This window comes from Lontra canadensis, unplaced genomic scaffold, assembly GCF_010015895.1.
Source record: "Lontra canadensis isolate GAN:19392208 unplaced genomic scaffold, GSC_riverotter_1.0 scaffold17, whole genome shotgun sequence".
Taxonomy (NCBI): domain Eukaryota; kingdom Metazoa; phylum Chordata; class Mammalia; order Carnivora; family Mustelidae; genus Lontra; species Lontra canadensis.
Window position 1 is genome coordinate 15,193,400 of NW_022631011.1, and position 17,016 is coordinate 15,210,415.

The window sequence follows — 17,016 nt, forward strand, 5'->3', positions numbered from 1 at the left end:
AGATTCTTTTTGATGGTGATAGAAGAAGGTCAGTAATGTTCTACATACACACACACACACACACGTATTTCCATTATGCTCCTATAGTTCATGCTGTTAAAAGTTGTCCCTCAACATTTTCCTTCTTCCACATTATCCAGTTGCTTGGATAACTTGGAATTCAACTCTGGCATAAGAGAAGTAAAATATCATTTTATTGATATGCTGCTTTTTAAGCATTAAGGTTGTAACTTTGACATAATGAATTAACTCTCCCACAAAATAGACTTGCATAATTTGGAAATCTGAGCAGCTTCATGTTAAAATATCCAATAATCATTCAAAATTTCACCTTGAACCTGCTCTGTGACATCTATGCAACAGGGATTTGCAGATGGGTTATAATCTGTCTTTGCCCTCCTGTGGAATGTTACTTGACTAATGAGTAGTTTACTAATGAATTTTAATTTCATTCTGACTTCCTCAATTAGGATATCCATTCAGTGCACACAACGCTTTATCACTAAACTAGCACATTCCACGTGATTTCTTTATCATCATTCTAAGAAACAGTGGACCAATGGACAGCAAAATAGTGGCAAAGGCTGAAATTGGTCACAAGGGCTTTTTCCCATACTATTTGATATGGTTCTTATATAATCTGACTCCAAAAAAATATTTTATTTTATTTTTAAAGATTTTATTTATTTACTTGAGAGAGAGAGAGAGCATGAGAGGAGAGAGGGTCAGAGGGAGAAACAGACTTCCCACTGAGCAGGGAGCCTGATACGGGACTCGATTCCGGGACTCCAGGATCATGACCTGAGCTGAAAGCAGTTGTTCAACCAACTGAGCCACCCAGGCGCCCCTCCAAAAAATATTTTAAAGTGTAGAAATGTAGACACCTGGGTGGCTCAGTTGGTTAAGCATCTGCCTTCAGTTTGGGTCATGATCCCACGGTCCTAGGATTGAGTCCCACCCACATCAGACTCCCTGCTCAGTGGGGAGCCTGCTTCTCCTTCTCCCCTTGCTCCTCCCACCTGCTTATGCTTTTTCTCTGTCTCTGTCAAATAAGTATATAAAATCTTTGGGAAAAAAAACAGGTTTTAAAAAAATTAAGTGTGGAGATGTGGTCATCACTTTTGTTCAGATCCTTATTTTTCTCCTTCATAATCCATGAAGGGATATTCTTTTATCATTTAAATGTTTTAAATTATGCTCATACATGTGTGCAAAAATTAAATTAAAAGGGCGCCTGGGTGGCTCAGTGGGTTAGGCCGCTGCCTTCGGCTCGGGTCATGATCTCGGGGTCCTGGGATCGAGTCCCGCATCGGGCTCTCTGCTCAGCAGGGAGCCTGCTTCCCTCTCTCTCTCTCTCTCTCTCTCTCTGCCTGCCTCTCTGTCTACTTGTGATATCTCTCTGTCGAATAAATAAATAAAATCTTTAAAAAAAAAAAAATTAAATTAAAAAATAATTTGGGGGGGCACCTGGGTGGCTCAGTGGTTAAAGCCTCTGCCTTCGGCTCAGGTCATGATCTCAGGGTCCTGGGATCGAGTCCTGCTTTGGGCTCTCTGCTCAGCAGGGAGCCTGCCTCCTCCTCCTGTCTCTCTCTGCCTGCCTCTCTGCCCACTTGTGATCTGTCAAATAAATAAAAAAAAAAAATCTTAAAAAAAAAATTTGGTACCACTGCTCCCCACTTTTTTCACTCCACTGAGACAACTTTTTTTAACTATATATATATATTTTTTTCTTATATTTTTAATATTTAAAAAATGATTATGCTACTATTTCTTTTCTTAATACATCTATTTCTTGACTTTTCAACTTTAATTTTGTGTTTTAACATAGTACCATGCTAGGACTTAGTTCTCACGTTTTCAATGTTACTTTTTAAGAGTATCTGATTCTCATTTTGTGAGTGTAATAATGGATGTCCTTGAAGATGCTCTTTAGGCTCTCTCCCTCCCTCTCTCTTTCCTTTCCTTCTGTCCCTCTTTTGTTTCCTTCATTGAGTTTGTTCTGGTTCCCTGAATTATCTTAGTATCTTCTAGGGTCCATTTTCTTTTTATCTCAGTTTCCTTACCTGAGTTGTAAAAATTCTTCAAATGTCCAATAGTTCTCATTTGGTCATTACTAATAAGAGAAAATGAGTGAGGGCCTTTCGATAAATTGAGCTGGTAGAGCCGAGGACGGACAGAAGATGGAATGCAAAATCAAGGGAATATAATCCATGGTAATGTAACAGTGTTGTATGGTGACAGATGGTACCTAGGCTTGTGGTGAGCACAACATATAACATACAAAGTTGTCAAATCCCTATGCTATATACCTGAAATGAATGTAACATTGTATGTCAACTATATTTCAATTGAGAAAAACATAGAGTGAAGGAATGGGAAACTGAGCTGGGTTTCTGTTTACATGGATAGAACTTTGGGGTGGTAAGTAGTGTTTAGCACATGAGGAATTGGCTATTTCACCAAAGACTCCTCAAGTGCCTGAATCTAGAGAATATTCTTCCACTATACTACACAAAAATTGTACAGAATTTCCACAGATTTTCCTGTGTTTAAAAGGTTAACAATTGGCCAGAGTTTTCAATTAGTACATAATTAGTAACTTTTTTTTTTTTAATCCTACTTTTTACTTTCTTCCTGGGGTAAATCTGACATAAGTGAGTTTGGGATCATTCCTTTTTTTTTTTTTTTCTTTTTCTTTAAGCATATTCTTTTTTTTTTTTTTTTTCATTATTGTTAGTCTCACTATGCAGTCCCCAAATATTCTCCATATGTTTACTGAGCAGGGATCATGTGCCAGATGTTGTTCTAGGTGTCAGGAATGTACTATACAAGTAAGCAAGTAAGCTTCTCATGGAGCTTATATCCTAATAGGGGAGACATTTCTTCTACTTCTCATGAGGCTGAACATTTTAAAATCTGATTATTGGCCTGTGGGATTTCCATTTTTGAATTACCTTTTCATAAGCCTTGCGCATTTTCCTATTGGGGTGTTTTCTTTTGTTATTATTTTGTAGGAGGTTTTGTATTTCAGAGAAAATAACATTTGTGTCCTATGTTTTATAAATTAAATCAACAAAGAGATACCATAATTGACTCATCAGATTTAGAAAAATTGTGAAAATAATAATATCTAGTACTAGTAATGATGCAAGGAAATGGGCACCATCTTACATTGCTTATGAAGTGTGAATTGATGCAACATTTAAAAAGTAACTTGGAGATTTCTATTCAAATTTAAAAGTCAAATAGCATTGATTAGTAATCACATTTTCAAACACCAGCAGATGAAGATATTGCATACTGAATACATTATTTTCCTTAGTAGGAATAGGAGACAATATAAAAATGATGATGACTAATGTTTCTGCTAAAGTTATTTGTGTTGCTGTTATATAAACTCAGTTCTTTATCTATTTCTATAATTATCAATAAAGTACATTGTGTCCAAGGATATACTAGACTTGGAAGTCACCTAAAAAATTCTCTTAGATTTCACCTCTGGGACCATTCAAAGTAGGACAAAGAGAACGTATGTATAAGCAATACTTAAACAGACCTCAGTGTGAAAGGACTTTATATATCGTAATATATCATGGTAAGAAATATTGTACAATTTAAATTATGAATTTGATCTAAATCTATTGATTTTATTTCTTAATGCACTATTAAATGAAAAGCAAGTTGCAGAATGTATACTATATAACGTTATTATAAAACAAAAAAAAAACATATAAATATGTTTATTTGACCATAAAGGAAATCAGAGAGATTCATATCAGATTGTTACCTAACAGGTGTGGAAAAGGAAGAATACAGGGGCATACTTAGCCTATTCTTTATGACTATTTAGACTTCTAAATTTTTCTTTAAACAAGTATGCATTATTTTTAAAATAACTAAAGGAAATTTTTATAAAAGAAACCCCAAACAACCAAGTATATTATGATCTGTGCCTAAGAATTTTCAGATGAGAGTCTTTGGGATGAAAGTATTAGGATTTAAACTTTTAATGTGTTCCTAATATGGTTCTAAATCACACTTTAATGTTGGACTTAGTCACTTAGAGGAAATAGATAATTAGGAAAATAATAAAAATTATTTAGTATACCCAGATTAAGATTTATCCATATATATACAAACAACATGAATTAAGTTTAATGACTAAATTAAAGAACTCACCATAATATTATGTAGTCCTAAAGGACAAAGTTTTTTGGACATTGAGCACAAGGCAATTTGCAATATGGTTATCAATGAATTTTGCTATTTCAAAATAGTCAACAATTCCCTTTTCTGAAGATGTTCAGAAGAATGTGTATAGTATGCTAGGAGAACCATTTCAAATGAGGACTTACAAAAAGTTTTTATCAATGTAACATCATTGGAGTGGGTGCATAGTCCCCCAGAACAATTCATTTGATGGTAAAGACTGGTTTTATGTAAAAATTCTGATGTGAATACAATCCACTGGGTTCTAACGTATTCAAGGGTACCACTTACAGGACAAAGCATGGTAATAAAAAGTAGGAATCCTGGGGCGCCTGGGTGGTTCAGTCATTAAGCGTCTGTCTTCGGCTCAGGTCATGATCCCAGGGTCCCGAGATTGAGCCCCACATTGGGATCCCAGCTCTGCAGGGAGCCTGCTTCTCCCTCTCCTTCTTCCCCTGCTTGTGCTCTCTCTCTCACTGACTCTATCAAATAAATAAATAAAATCTTAAAAAAAAAAAAAGACGAATCCTGGATGTGGGTCATGGGGGAGGCAGAAGTCTGATATAGAACTAACTGCCAGGCAGAGTGGGTAGCAAATAGAAATAGGTAAAGCCCCCCCCACCCACCACACACACACAGAGCATGAGGCACTCTATTGCTGCCAGAGTTGGAGATCAAAGACAATCCAATATCATGGTAGCAGTAATTTCCAGAAAGTGACAGTAGCCAGACTCTGAGACGTGGCATAACTACTATCGGTGATCTCTGAAGTTTGAATTGAGTAAGAGCAAGGCTTTCTTATGCCAAGTCTGTTTTACATGTCTTGTTTCTGGCTGCTGTTTTTTTTCTGTGCTTTAAAAACTTATGAATGCACACACACATTTGCTTATCATGTATGAATACGTAATTGTGTGATGAACAACTGCTGTTTCTGTGCCTCCATATCCCTTGTTCTTTTGAGAACAGTAAACTGACTTGGTTCTAGAGACTGTTCTTTTCTCCAACACCCCACTGATGTTTCTCACTGGAGCTGACTTAATTCCTGGCTGGAGGAGTGGTCATGGATTACTGAGATCAAGCAAATCGGAGTTTATGGGCCCCTACTCACAGTGATTGGTTTAGGAATGCACACGTGTCCCAAACAACTCAATTGGGCATTCCAAGAAATATCCCAGTATTTTGTCTGTATGTTTGAGACTGGAAAAAAAACCCTACAAAAGTAACAGGATTTGAACCTGGGAGTATGATCTAAAGTTGTGGGCAGTGATGGTGTTACCAAATATTGCATAGACTATCACTAACACAGAGCCAGCAGTTGGAAAATGAGCAGGTCCTAGGTATAGAGATCAAGCCCCTACTTAGATCAAAGCCCATGGATTTTTCAATTATGTAACCAACAATTTCTCCTTATTGTTTAATTCAGTTTAAATTTTGTTTTCTGTCATTTACAACTGAAAGAGCCCTGGGTAATTATGGCAGATTAAAGATGGCTGCAAATTCTTTGACACTGTCTTTATTTAGAGATTGAGTCTGTGATCCCTACTCCTCCCCCTTGAATCATGGAGGGCTCCTTGACTGCTATGCCTCATAGAAAATGGCAGAGACATACCGTGCCAGCTTGTAGTTCCAGGCCTTAAGAAACTGGAAGAAATAGAATCTCTGGGAGCTCTGAGACACTGTGGAAGAAGTCCAGCAGCCTGGAGTAAGTGCTTTGGGGAACAGTCCCAGATGAGAACAGCCTTCCAGCCAAGACATAGGGCATGTGACAAAAGCTGTCTTGGATTCTCCAGACTGGTTTATCCATTTGAAACCCATTGAATTAGAGAAAATAGGTAGCAGAATACCAGAGTGACTTCTGTAAGTGATACTACATGGAGCCAAAAGAGTCACCTAGCTGAGCCCTGACTAAACACTTGACTCACAAACTTGTTGGATATACTAAAATGGTTAGGTTTGGCGGTCTTCATGCAGCAATATGTAACCTAAAAATAATTTTTTTTTACTTATTAAAATTTAGACAGCTACTTAATTATTCACCTGTTGCTAATTAGTTTCTTTTTCTTCTTTCTCTTACTGTTATATATAGCCAGGAGGTGTTAAAGAGTAAGAAAAGGTTTTCTTTCTTAGGATGATGGTGATAAACAAGATGAGGTCCTTCTCATGTGAAAGGTGAAAATAAGACTTCTGATTTCTTAGGTGTGAGCTGCATCAGACAGAGTGTTTGGTCAATATTGTAATTTTAATCCAATTATGTAACTTGTTTTGTCCTTGTTCTTTAGTTAATAAGGTATACCCTATTATATAGCTAAATATAAGTTTTAATGAATATACACACCATATATATGTATCTTATATAGCATAGTATATATGTAAAAGCATGTCATAAATTATAATTATCTATACACAGTTTTAGTTACCATTACACTTCCACTCCTAAATTCATATATAGAACATGTGCTTCAAGAACATATTTGTGATTAAAAATCGATTCATATTATGACCACCACCACCTATATTTTCTTTGGTGCAGCTGTACACATATTCTGGTGTGAAAAGCTATTTACATTGGAAGGAAGATTTAAAATTATAGCTGAGAAGAAACAAATTCAAGGGAAAAATAAAACCTTCACAGAAGATTTGGTGAAAATGTGGGAATTCAAATGAATAAGACATTTGTGGTCAAAAGTAACATGTAAGTATTACACTGAGGAGGAAGTGTGCTATGACAGATTTTGGCTCAGAATATACGATTCAGATTCTAGCCCTGACACTCACTAGCCATTGTATTTAGAACTCATATTTGTACCCTTTATAAGCTGTACAGATAATATTGGTTTCTTTTCTTTTCTTTCCCTTTTTTTTTTTTTTGAAGATTTATTTGTTTGAGAGAGAGAGAGAGTATGCACGAGTGGGAGGGGCAGAGGGAGAGGGAGAGAGAATCTGAAGCATACTCCCTGTTGAAAGCAGAGCCCAACTCAAGGCTTCATCTCAGGACCCTGAGATCACGACCTGAGCCGAAATCTGGAGTTGGATGCTTACACCCAGGCACCCCCAAATTGTCTTCTTTTGTGCATAATTTATTAACTAATCTTGAGGGTAACCCTTAAGTGTATGAGTGGTATTTGCAGAAAGTCTATGATCTGAAAAAAAGGAGTATCTGCAATTATTTCTTGTATGTATATGTTCAGAAGGTATCTGTTAAAAAATGTGTCATTCCTTTACATGCTTGACATCTATTGTTTCTTGTTCCTCCAGTATTGTAAATGAATGGAGAAAGATACAGCTGTAGGCCATTGTTCACAAAGATCCAAATTTACTTAAAAAGTAATGTGAAATTATGTGCATTGAAAATTGCTTTGATGTAATTAAAATTTAATAAAGTTAGAGCTGCTCATTTAATTATTTTCTGACATTCTATAAATATTAAACAATGGTTTATTTCTTTATTTTCAGAAGAAGATAATTGCAAACATTACTGTTGTCTGGAAAGAGTCACTGTCGGGGCTCCTCATTCCTTTTGTTGTTTTGAAGAAACATTTTCATAACATCCTTTTTAATGGGTCTTGAGTGATGCTTGATTTCTTTGCCTTTCCTGCTTTGTGACTCAGAAGCCTAATTTTAAATGATGTAATTTTTCATTTTAAAACTTTCTTAGGTCTCTGTAATGATTTAAGCCTATCAATATTTCCTGCTTGGCTTCTAGCCTACAGCTGAGTTGTGAAAAACATTATGATTTTTTTCCTCCAGAAGTTCTATTTGAGGCTTTAATTCATATAATTGAAAAAACCAAAAAAAATTTGCAGTCCTATTTCTATTAACCAGCCCCTGACATGAGGCTTTATTTCTAGACATCTTTCCTAGCATGGTCACACTACAACTGATGCCCTGTTTTACCAGTTCTTTCTACCTGAGCATACTAGATTAGAGTTCGTGGACCACCTCAATCAAAATTGCCCTTAGGAGCTTGTTAAAACTGAAGGTTCCAACATCTCATACAAAGGATTCTAATTTAGTCAAGTGGAATGGAACCCAAGGATCTACATTTTTAATAAGTGTACCCAGGAGGTTTTTATGGATACCTACAATAATCAACACAATAAATACTAGACCCACTGGTAGTCAAGTTTCCCTATACATATAATGTTTACTCACAGACAAAATCAAATGGAAAATAGTGATAATAATTTGACTAGTTTTTTGGGAAAAATCCTTAGTGTGCAAGAATATCTACTTGGAGGATTATATGACTCATTTAATTATAGAATTGAAAATCTTACAACCTCATTTACTTCTCTCAATGGCTATAGCAATGGATAAGAGCTTACGTAAAAATCAGCTAAACAGTTGTTCCCATTTTTGTGGTATTAAAATATGTTCACAAATTTGATATTCTTCCCTCCAAAAAAGGCAGCCAAAGTCCTCACTTTTTTTTTCTTTTCTTTTTTTTTTCCTCCCTTTTCTGAATGTGAGCTGTATTTAGTGACTCTCTTCAAAGGAATAGAATACCATGAAACTGACAGTGTTATTTCTGAGGCTAGGTCACAAAAGACACTGTGAATTCTTTGTTCAGCTTTCTTTATCACTTATTCTGGGGGAAGCAAGCTCCCATGTTGTGAGGCTTCCTCAAAAGCCCTGGGAAAGCCCACGTGTGGAGACTCAGAGATCTCTTGCTGGTCAGTCATGAGAGTAAGCCACCTTTAAAGTAGATCCTAAAACCCTAAATAAGCTGTTGGATGACAGTCGCTCTTGTTGACATCTGGGCTGACACTGAGTCAGCACTGCCCAGCCAAGCTATCCCCAAATATCTGACTCACAAAAACCAGAAGAGCTATTAAAGTTCATTGTTGTTTAAGCCACCAAGTTTTGGATATTCACCAATAAATAACCAGTAAACACAATCAGATAGCTACATTACTTGCTAATATCCTTATCACTCCATTTTATAAAGAACTTATTGAAAACATTTACATATCCAGTAATCTAACAACTCATGCTAAAGATTGAATGTAGCTCATAGGCCTGTGTTCATCTACTTTTGCATTCACCATACCTTTTTGTTATCCCCCCAGCTAAATGGCTAAGCTTCTTTCTAAACACTATTTATTTATATTTTTATATATATTTTTAAGACAGAGGGGGCAGTTAGAGAGAGAATCCTGAGTAGGCTCCATGCCCAGTGCAGAGCCCAATGTGGGAATCTATCTCACAACCCATGTGGAGGCCAAGAAAAACAAGGCTGTACCCACCTCGAGTCTAGCCATGACGTAAGTGCAGCCATCTTGATGTTCCAGATTATCACAAAATATTTCTTGGGTTCTGACCTACTCAGGTTAGCACTTTAAACAGTCCCTCTCTCCTTTAATGATTGATTTAAACCCCTGGACTGGAAAAGGGTTTTTTGTCAAATAGCAAAAAAAAACAAAAACCAAAAAACACTTATTTGAGCTTTATTTTCTTTTTGTTACACTAATCATGTTTTGCTATTTTCTCCCATGTCTCCTCACCTGACTTCAACTCCTTTGCTGTCATAACTTCCACAGATGATCCTTTCCATTTGGGAAGATCACCTGAGCAGTCTCCCCTGGACTCAGCTGCCTCTGTCTTTCATACCTCCCCTACACATTCCCCAACTGACCAGTGTTGACCTGAGTAGGTAGGGACAACTCTATGCCCCTATTCAACAGGAAGAAGTTACAGAAGATGAGACGTTCCACCTTCAACAACCTTAAAGATTTAAGGGTCAAAATTGTTCAGGGGGGGGAATGATGTGGGAAACAGAAGCAGAAGAAAATCATTAAAATTCCTTACCTACTGACAAGCCCTTAAAAAAGAGAGGCTCTCCCCTGGGGACTCAACTGCCCTCACATTGAGGTTTTGCTAAGGACAATCCTAGCCTGACCGACCCCCTACTCCAACAGGTCCAACCAGGATCCTGTAAGTCTATTTTAATAATTCCTTTAGGAAACTTTATCTCTAAACCTCCAAGATAGTGTCAGCAATCATTCCCAAGCATATGACCCACTGATATACATCTAAAGGGTCTCACGAGAAGATTTTTATTACTTGTAATAAATAACCTTTCTCCCAACAATAGCTAGCCCCTCAAGGTCCTGGAGACCTTGCTTCCAAAATTCCTTAGAGACTTACATCATCCCTAATCCCCTTTGTCCTCACCTACCTCAAAGTCCACCCCTACTCTGCCTTTAAAAGCTCTGACTGTAATCTGGTTCAGGGTCCAAGTCCCTATTCTGCTGTGGCTGTGTCGGGTATACTTGGGCCCAAGCTTAAGCTTGTCGAATAAACCCTCCTGTGAATGCATCGGTGTTAACTCCTTGGTGGTCTCTCGGACACGAAAACTTGGGCACAACACCCGGAGATCCTGTCCTGAGCCAAAATAGAGTTGGATGCTTAACAGGTTGACTGAGCCAGGTCCCTCTAACCACTACATTTTTTGAAAAAGGGCATTTTAGCAATACTATTACTCAACAAGTAAGTGGGAAAATGGGTATTTTTTTTTCCTCTGGGTCATCTATTGTTTCAACAAATATTCATTGACACCTATTATGTGCCAATCACTCTTCTAAGAGCTTAGTATACATCAGTCAGCAGAAGAGACCAAAAAAAAAAAAAAAAATCCCTGCTCCCATGGAACTTACATCTCAGTATTAGTTAGTAATTGTTCGATAAATAAAGATGCATTGAGGACATGCTATGTACACACAGAAAATATGTATATGGCCTAGACCCTGCCTTCGCTAAAGCGATCATGTATCTTCCACATGAATGCATTATTGTGAACTCAACAGTCTTCAAAAGTGAACTTTTAGACAACTTTTGTGTCAATTAAAATGTATATTACAGTGACAAAATAAATTAAGATAGCAATTTTGCCTGTCTCCCATCTTTTGATTATTCATACACATGCAATAAGAGTGTTTGAGTTCTTCAGATCATTCTCTCTGTCAGCCTGTCACATTTTAATGTCAACTCTGTTCATTAGGGACATTCTCCCCAGGGGGCTTTTTATCTTTTGTTTCATTTAGTAAAGAGTGAGAATGTCACAAGGCATGTGAGACGTTCTTGTATAACAGCTTCCTGATATACCAGTACGCATACAATAAGAAGGGAGACAGGATAGCTATTTTTTTTCTAAGCTGAGGATGATACTGTCTATCATTTTTATAGCATTTATATTAATACTGTATATTCTTGGATTTATCAGTGATCTGTAAAAATATACGTAAACATAAAATGATAAATGCAGGTTTACAAATGTAACGTACAATGGCAGTGTAATTAGTAATAGTTGTTAGTGATAACAGATGTTTGTAGATTTAAAAGTTTCATTCTTTTTAAAAAAGTTTATAGACCAGTAGTTACTTAAGTTCAGATTCATCAGTTTACAGATGAGAAATCACTCAAGAAATTTTAGTCAAAAATAGCTGTTGGCAGAAAAGTGACAAAATTCCTAGCCTGTGACTAAGCCTATGGTCTTTGTCAACACACTGAGGTTTTACCTCATTATTATGTATAGAAAGAAGCAGAGAAATAGTCATTTCACAAGTGCTTAATTTTTCATCTTACAGAAAGTAACTTCAAACTTTAATGTCTTACATTCTCAATTATTTGTCAGGCCAATGTGAATTCTTTGTTATTTTTATTTTTATTTTAAAATGGAGTTAACTGGAAAAAATGGCATTACAGGAAGTTTTTAAGATAGAGAAAAACCTATAAAATCACTGAACCAAAAATTTGCATTTACTGCTGTACTCTTACATTCTAGTTTTTAAGGTAATTGTACTATAGCAAACATGCAATTATGTGTATTACTTAATACTTAGTACTAATTATTAGCTTAATAGTTAATAATATTACTTAATATTCCATAGGTTGCTTAATTTTTGTATTATAAACACTATTGCAAGTAATATTTTGTGTATTGGGTTTTGTATATTTATAATTGTCTTTCTTTCATTATAATTAATTTTTGAGGAACATTAATAAGCTAAGAGATATGGACATATATGCTCTTGATACGAATTTCTATGCCATTTGCCCAAAAGGCATGATGCTAATTCTCCATGCTGTTAGCAATGGAACACCCCTGAAGGTAAATAAATCTTTTTTCTGTTTTTTCTCCTCACTATTTCTCCATCACTTAGTCCACAGACTAGTACAAAGTAAACACCTAAAAGTTATTGCTAAATGGATAAATAAATATAAAGGTACCAGCTTCTATTCCACCCAAATGTTTACGCTACTGCTTTGGACATTACTCTTGTAAAATATTTGGGTTTAATTAGCCATTTATATAAATTTTAGTGTTTTTATTTATAATCAATATAGATCCTAACTTTCCAGTCACTAAGTGAGTATCTGCTCATGTATATTTCCAGAACTTTTTAACTATTTGCACACTGTGAAAACAATCCAGTCATATTCTAGAGTCTCTGGGGTAAGATGAAAACTCAATACCCATAAATTGGGAAAGAACTGGGGCTTGTCATGTATTAGGAAGTGTACTGAATTCCATGTTTCATGTTGTCATCTTTAAGGTTTTGAAAACCATGATAAATTCAGGGTGCCAATTGTTAGAATGACCATATAATTTGTGAACTGAAACACTTTTGATGAAAAGGGGTTATTTTTCATAAATAGGCTGGAACAGCAAGCATAAACTGGGAATCTTCTATAAAAGTCAGAATGCAGTCTCTCTGGTAATGGACATAATAAAAACTTTATTCTAAAGTTAGTTTTGTCTCTAAACTTCCATCTACATCATTAAGCAAGGGTATGCTTCTAAAAGAAAGGTGCTGGGGAAAGAAAGTCCATTCAAACTGTGTTGTTAGAGAGTTTTTGTAGATGGGTAGAGATCCATGTCACAAGGGCATTAGAGGAGAGGAAATTCAAAAACAGGGACAACAAGGTAAATTAGAAATGGCCTTGAGATTTCCCCAGGCCTATAACCCAGTATGGGTGCTGTTAGCAAAAGTGGGCAATTGGAACTGCTCAGAAAGTATTAGAACTACCATGGAATTGTCCAGGCAAGAGTCAGGAGGGAGATAAAATAAGCCTTTTGTGGAAGGTGGAACCACATGGAGACAGAGCCACTGCCAATGGCACATCTCTGAGGCAGAGGTGGGAGTGGGACTTACCCCTGGCTTCTCCCTTCCCCCTGCTCTCTGGTCTGTCTTTGATCCAACCAGATATTAGTTCCCAAAGGAGCCTGGGGATTATACTTTGCAGAGTCAGCCCTACCCCCCACCCCACACCCCCCAAACCCCCTTCTGTGATATCAGACAGAAAAGTGCAAGGGAGGAGGTTGGATCTGAAATCAACTAGGAAAATGGTGACCACACCCAACATAATTAGCATAAAAAGGGAATGAAAAGCAACATAGGAGCCCAGCTGGCTCATTAGTGGGCTGCACTGTTCAGATCTGAGGTACAGCAGGACACAATGTGATTTTTCATGTGAGCTACAGTCATGTATTAGTCATTACAGGATTCCTTGGGAGTTTAGAACCAGGCAATAGGCACTGATATGAAGGGCTCTGGAAGATATAATGTATTTAGTCAAGGGCATAGGGCAGTGCAATTCTGACTTTTTTGTTGTTCATTAGAACTTGTAAGACTTGTTATACTTGTGGGTATAATAAATAAATAAATAACCTAAGATGTGTTTTACTCTTGGCTTAAAATTTTGCTTTTATCTCTTTCATTGAGAGATAAGTAGGAGAAAAGTCAATAAAGAAATAGAGTTCATTGGAATTAAAAATCTTGATGCATATTACTAATTAGTAATTAGAGTGATGTTCTCTTTCTTTAAACTTCAGAAGTACATGGAGTGTTTATCTATCACTTGAGAGGACATGCTGCTTTTGTCTTACCCTCAGTGTCTATAGTTTAGATTTTGATTTCTTACCTTTTGACTCCTCATAATTTGCATGGGCATCAACGTGGTCCATATATCATTCAGACTATGAGACTTTCTGAAGCAACAAGAATCAAGAATTCTTCCATATCAATTGGAGAAAAGCTCCTCTTCTGAGAAGGAAAATAACTGCTGGCTAAAGTCTAATTAGAATTCTAAATTACGGGCTTCAAAATTCTTAATCACTAGGATTCTCTCTGCTTAGTTGATCTCATTTTCTGTAACATTTAAAGTCAAACACTGTGCTCCACAAAAGCGAATATATTCATTTTCACCCACGCAAAGCTCTGCAGACTCAACCTCGAATCCTGGTCTCCTAATTTCACAGTCTAATGCTGACTCATTGCTTTCCACAAGTTGACTTTTAAAAATTTTTGTTTTTTTATTTTATAATTCATCTTCACCATGATGACTTATCTAACTATAGATAGAATAATCATGAGATTTTATTATCCAAATTGATACACTTTTAAGAGTAGGATGTTATTTGTAATTACACCAGGAATAGGCAACATCCACAACTGTCCCTGCCAAACCCAGATATACGGTCCACCCTAACTGTAGCCCTAATCATTCTGTAAGCCTCTGAGCATCATAAACACATTTAAATAAATACAGATTTATACATATATTCTTTCACTCTTCCCCCTCATATTTTTCCACCAGTTATTTATTATAACTTTGATCTTGCTCAAGATCCAAGGAGAATATTATTTCTGTATTTAAATGTATGAATTTTACTAAACTTTTACCTGAGAACTACTTGTTAGTTTGTTCTTTTGGTGACTATTGAGTACTATTGTGTATATTAGCTTTCGGTTATGGTTGTCATTGCCTTGTATATTCTTAACTGATAGGTTTGGAGAAATGGAAGACTTGTGGTAGCTTCTGGGTAAAGGTGGGACACCATTTTGTCATTTTAGGGACTTGGAGAATACAGGTGAGGACTGACCAAAAAAAGTAAGATCAACCCGATTGGCCAGAAAAGCCCATCAGATACTGTGGCTCTAGGTAAGCAAGTTGTTAAGATGAGAAAATTCAGCTCAGGGGAAGGAGAAGAAGCAGGAGGCTGTTCTATGTGGCTGTGCCTCAGGAACCAGATTCCAGAAAACCTGGTGTGAACACTAGCATCGTTGGTGTGAGGCTGTTGTGCACCTCGCTATTTTTACTACAGGATGTGTGCAAGTAACTTTTAAACCACAACTCCTAATCCTAAGATTCACCCTGTGGCTTGCTAGTGCATGCACCCTCCTAACCTAGTCTAGCAATGATTATTCTGGCTAGTATGGAAGGTCCCTAAACCTGTAACCAGAAAGTCTGCCCGAGATTTTCTGAAGTTAGAACTGATTTGACAATATTTACCTGTGTGTTATTGAAATGTCTCGTTAAGTATTTAGCAAATATTTGGGGCTTTTCATGGATAAATAAATTGCTCCTGTTACAAGGAAAACCTTTTGATAATTCACCAATAAAAACAGACATGAATTTTTTTGTTTCCAAAATTGTTTAAGAGGTTTTTACTTTGGAGCTGCCATCTTGCATCCCTGCAAGTGTACACCTAATCTCTCTCAGCTGGTTCCCCCGAGAACCACCTAGCCCTGACGCTTGTCTCCCTCATACCCATTTCTGTTCCAGCAAGTTGAGAGGAAATCTCATAAACTAGGAGAAACTTGCCAAACTGCAAGCACACACGAGCATTGGTGGGAAAGGAACTGTTTGCCAAAAGAAGGTGGTTCATAGAATGGCTACAGAAGATGACAAAAAACTTCAGTTCTTTTTTTTTTTTTTTTTTAAGATTTTACTTATTTGAGAGAGAGAGAAAAGAAAGCACAAACTGGGAGTGGCGTTAGAGGGAGAGAGAGAAGCAGGTTCCCAGCTGACCAGGGAACCACACGTGGGGCTTGATCTGAGCACCCTAAGATCATGACCTGAGCTGAAGGCAGAGGCTTAACCCACGGAGCCACCCAGCCCAAAACATCAGTTCTTCTTAAAGAAGTTACGGGCAAACGATATCTCTGGTACTGGAGAATCGAATATGTTCACAAACCAAGAAACTGTGATCTATTTTCACAACCCGAAAGGTCAGGCATCCCTGGCAGTGAACACTTTTCATCATTCCAGGCCACGCTGACACAGAGCAGCTGACAGAAATGCTGCCCGGTATCTTAAGCCAACTTGATACAGACAGTTTGACTCATTTAAGAAGACGGCCTGAAGCTCTGCCCACGCAGTCTGCGGACGGAAAAGCCCCACTTGCTATCGCAGAGGAGGATGATGATGAAGTTTCAGATTTCGTGGAGAATCTTGATGAAGTTTCCAAGAATGAAGCAAACTGAATTGAATCAGCTTCTGAAGAAAACAAAACTTGAAGAAGTTACCGGGAGCTACTTTTTCATATTATGACTGCTTTTAAAAATTTCATGCACGGATCCGATAAAACCTAGATTTCTAATATTTTTAAGCCCAAGCCCCTTGGACACTGCAGCTCTTTCCAGTTTTTACTTATACACAATTCATTCTTTGCAGCTAATTAAGCTGACGAAGCCTGGGAATAAAGTTTGAAGTAAGGTTAATAAAGTTCTTTGCTAGTTAAAAAAAAAAAAATAGTTTTAACTTTGTCTTATAGTGGATATAAAAAAGAGAAGGAAAAGGTTGGATTTGTTGCTTTTGTTGTTTGTGAATGTGTCAATAAAGGAGTGAGTTCCTTTTAACTATCCTGCCCTCTTCTTTTATCAAATATCCTGTTTATGTCTGGTGGAAGAGATGACCTAAAACCTGAAAAGCACTCACCACCAACAAAATGGTCCAGGAATTGGGAGTAAAAAGAGAGTTTGGAGAGATAATTTAGATTTCCCAATTCATTTTATACCTTCT

General features: G+C 36.9%; 1 pseudogene; it reads left to right on the plus strand.

The window, feature by feature from the left end:
* The first annotated feature begins 9,468 nt into the window (after positions 1-9,468).
* On the plus strand, positions 9,469-16,478 carry LOC116868839 (annotated as a pseudogene).
* Positions 16,479-17,016: the final 538 nt, after the last annotated feature.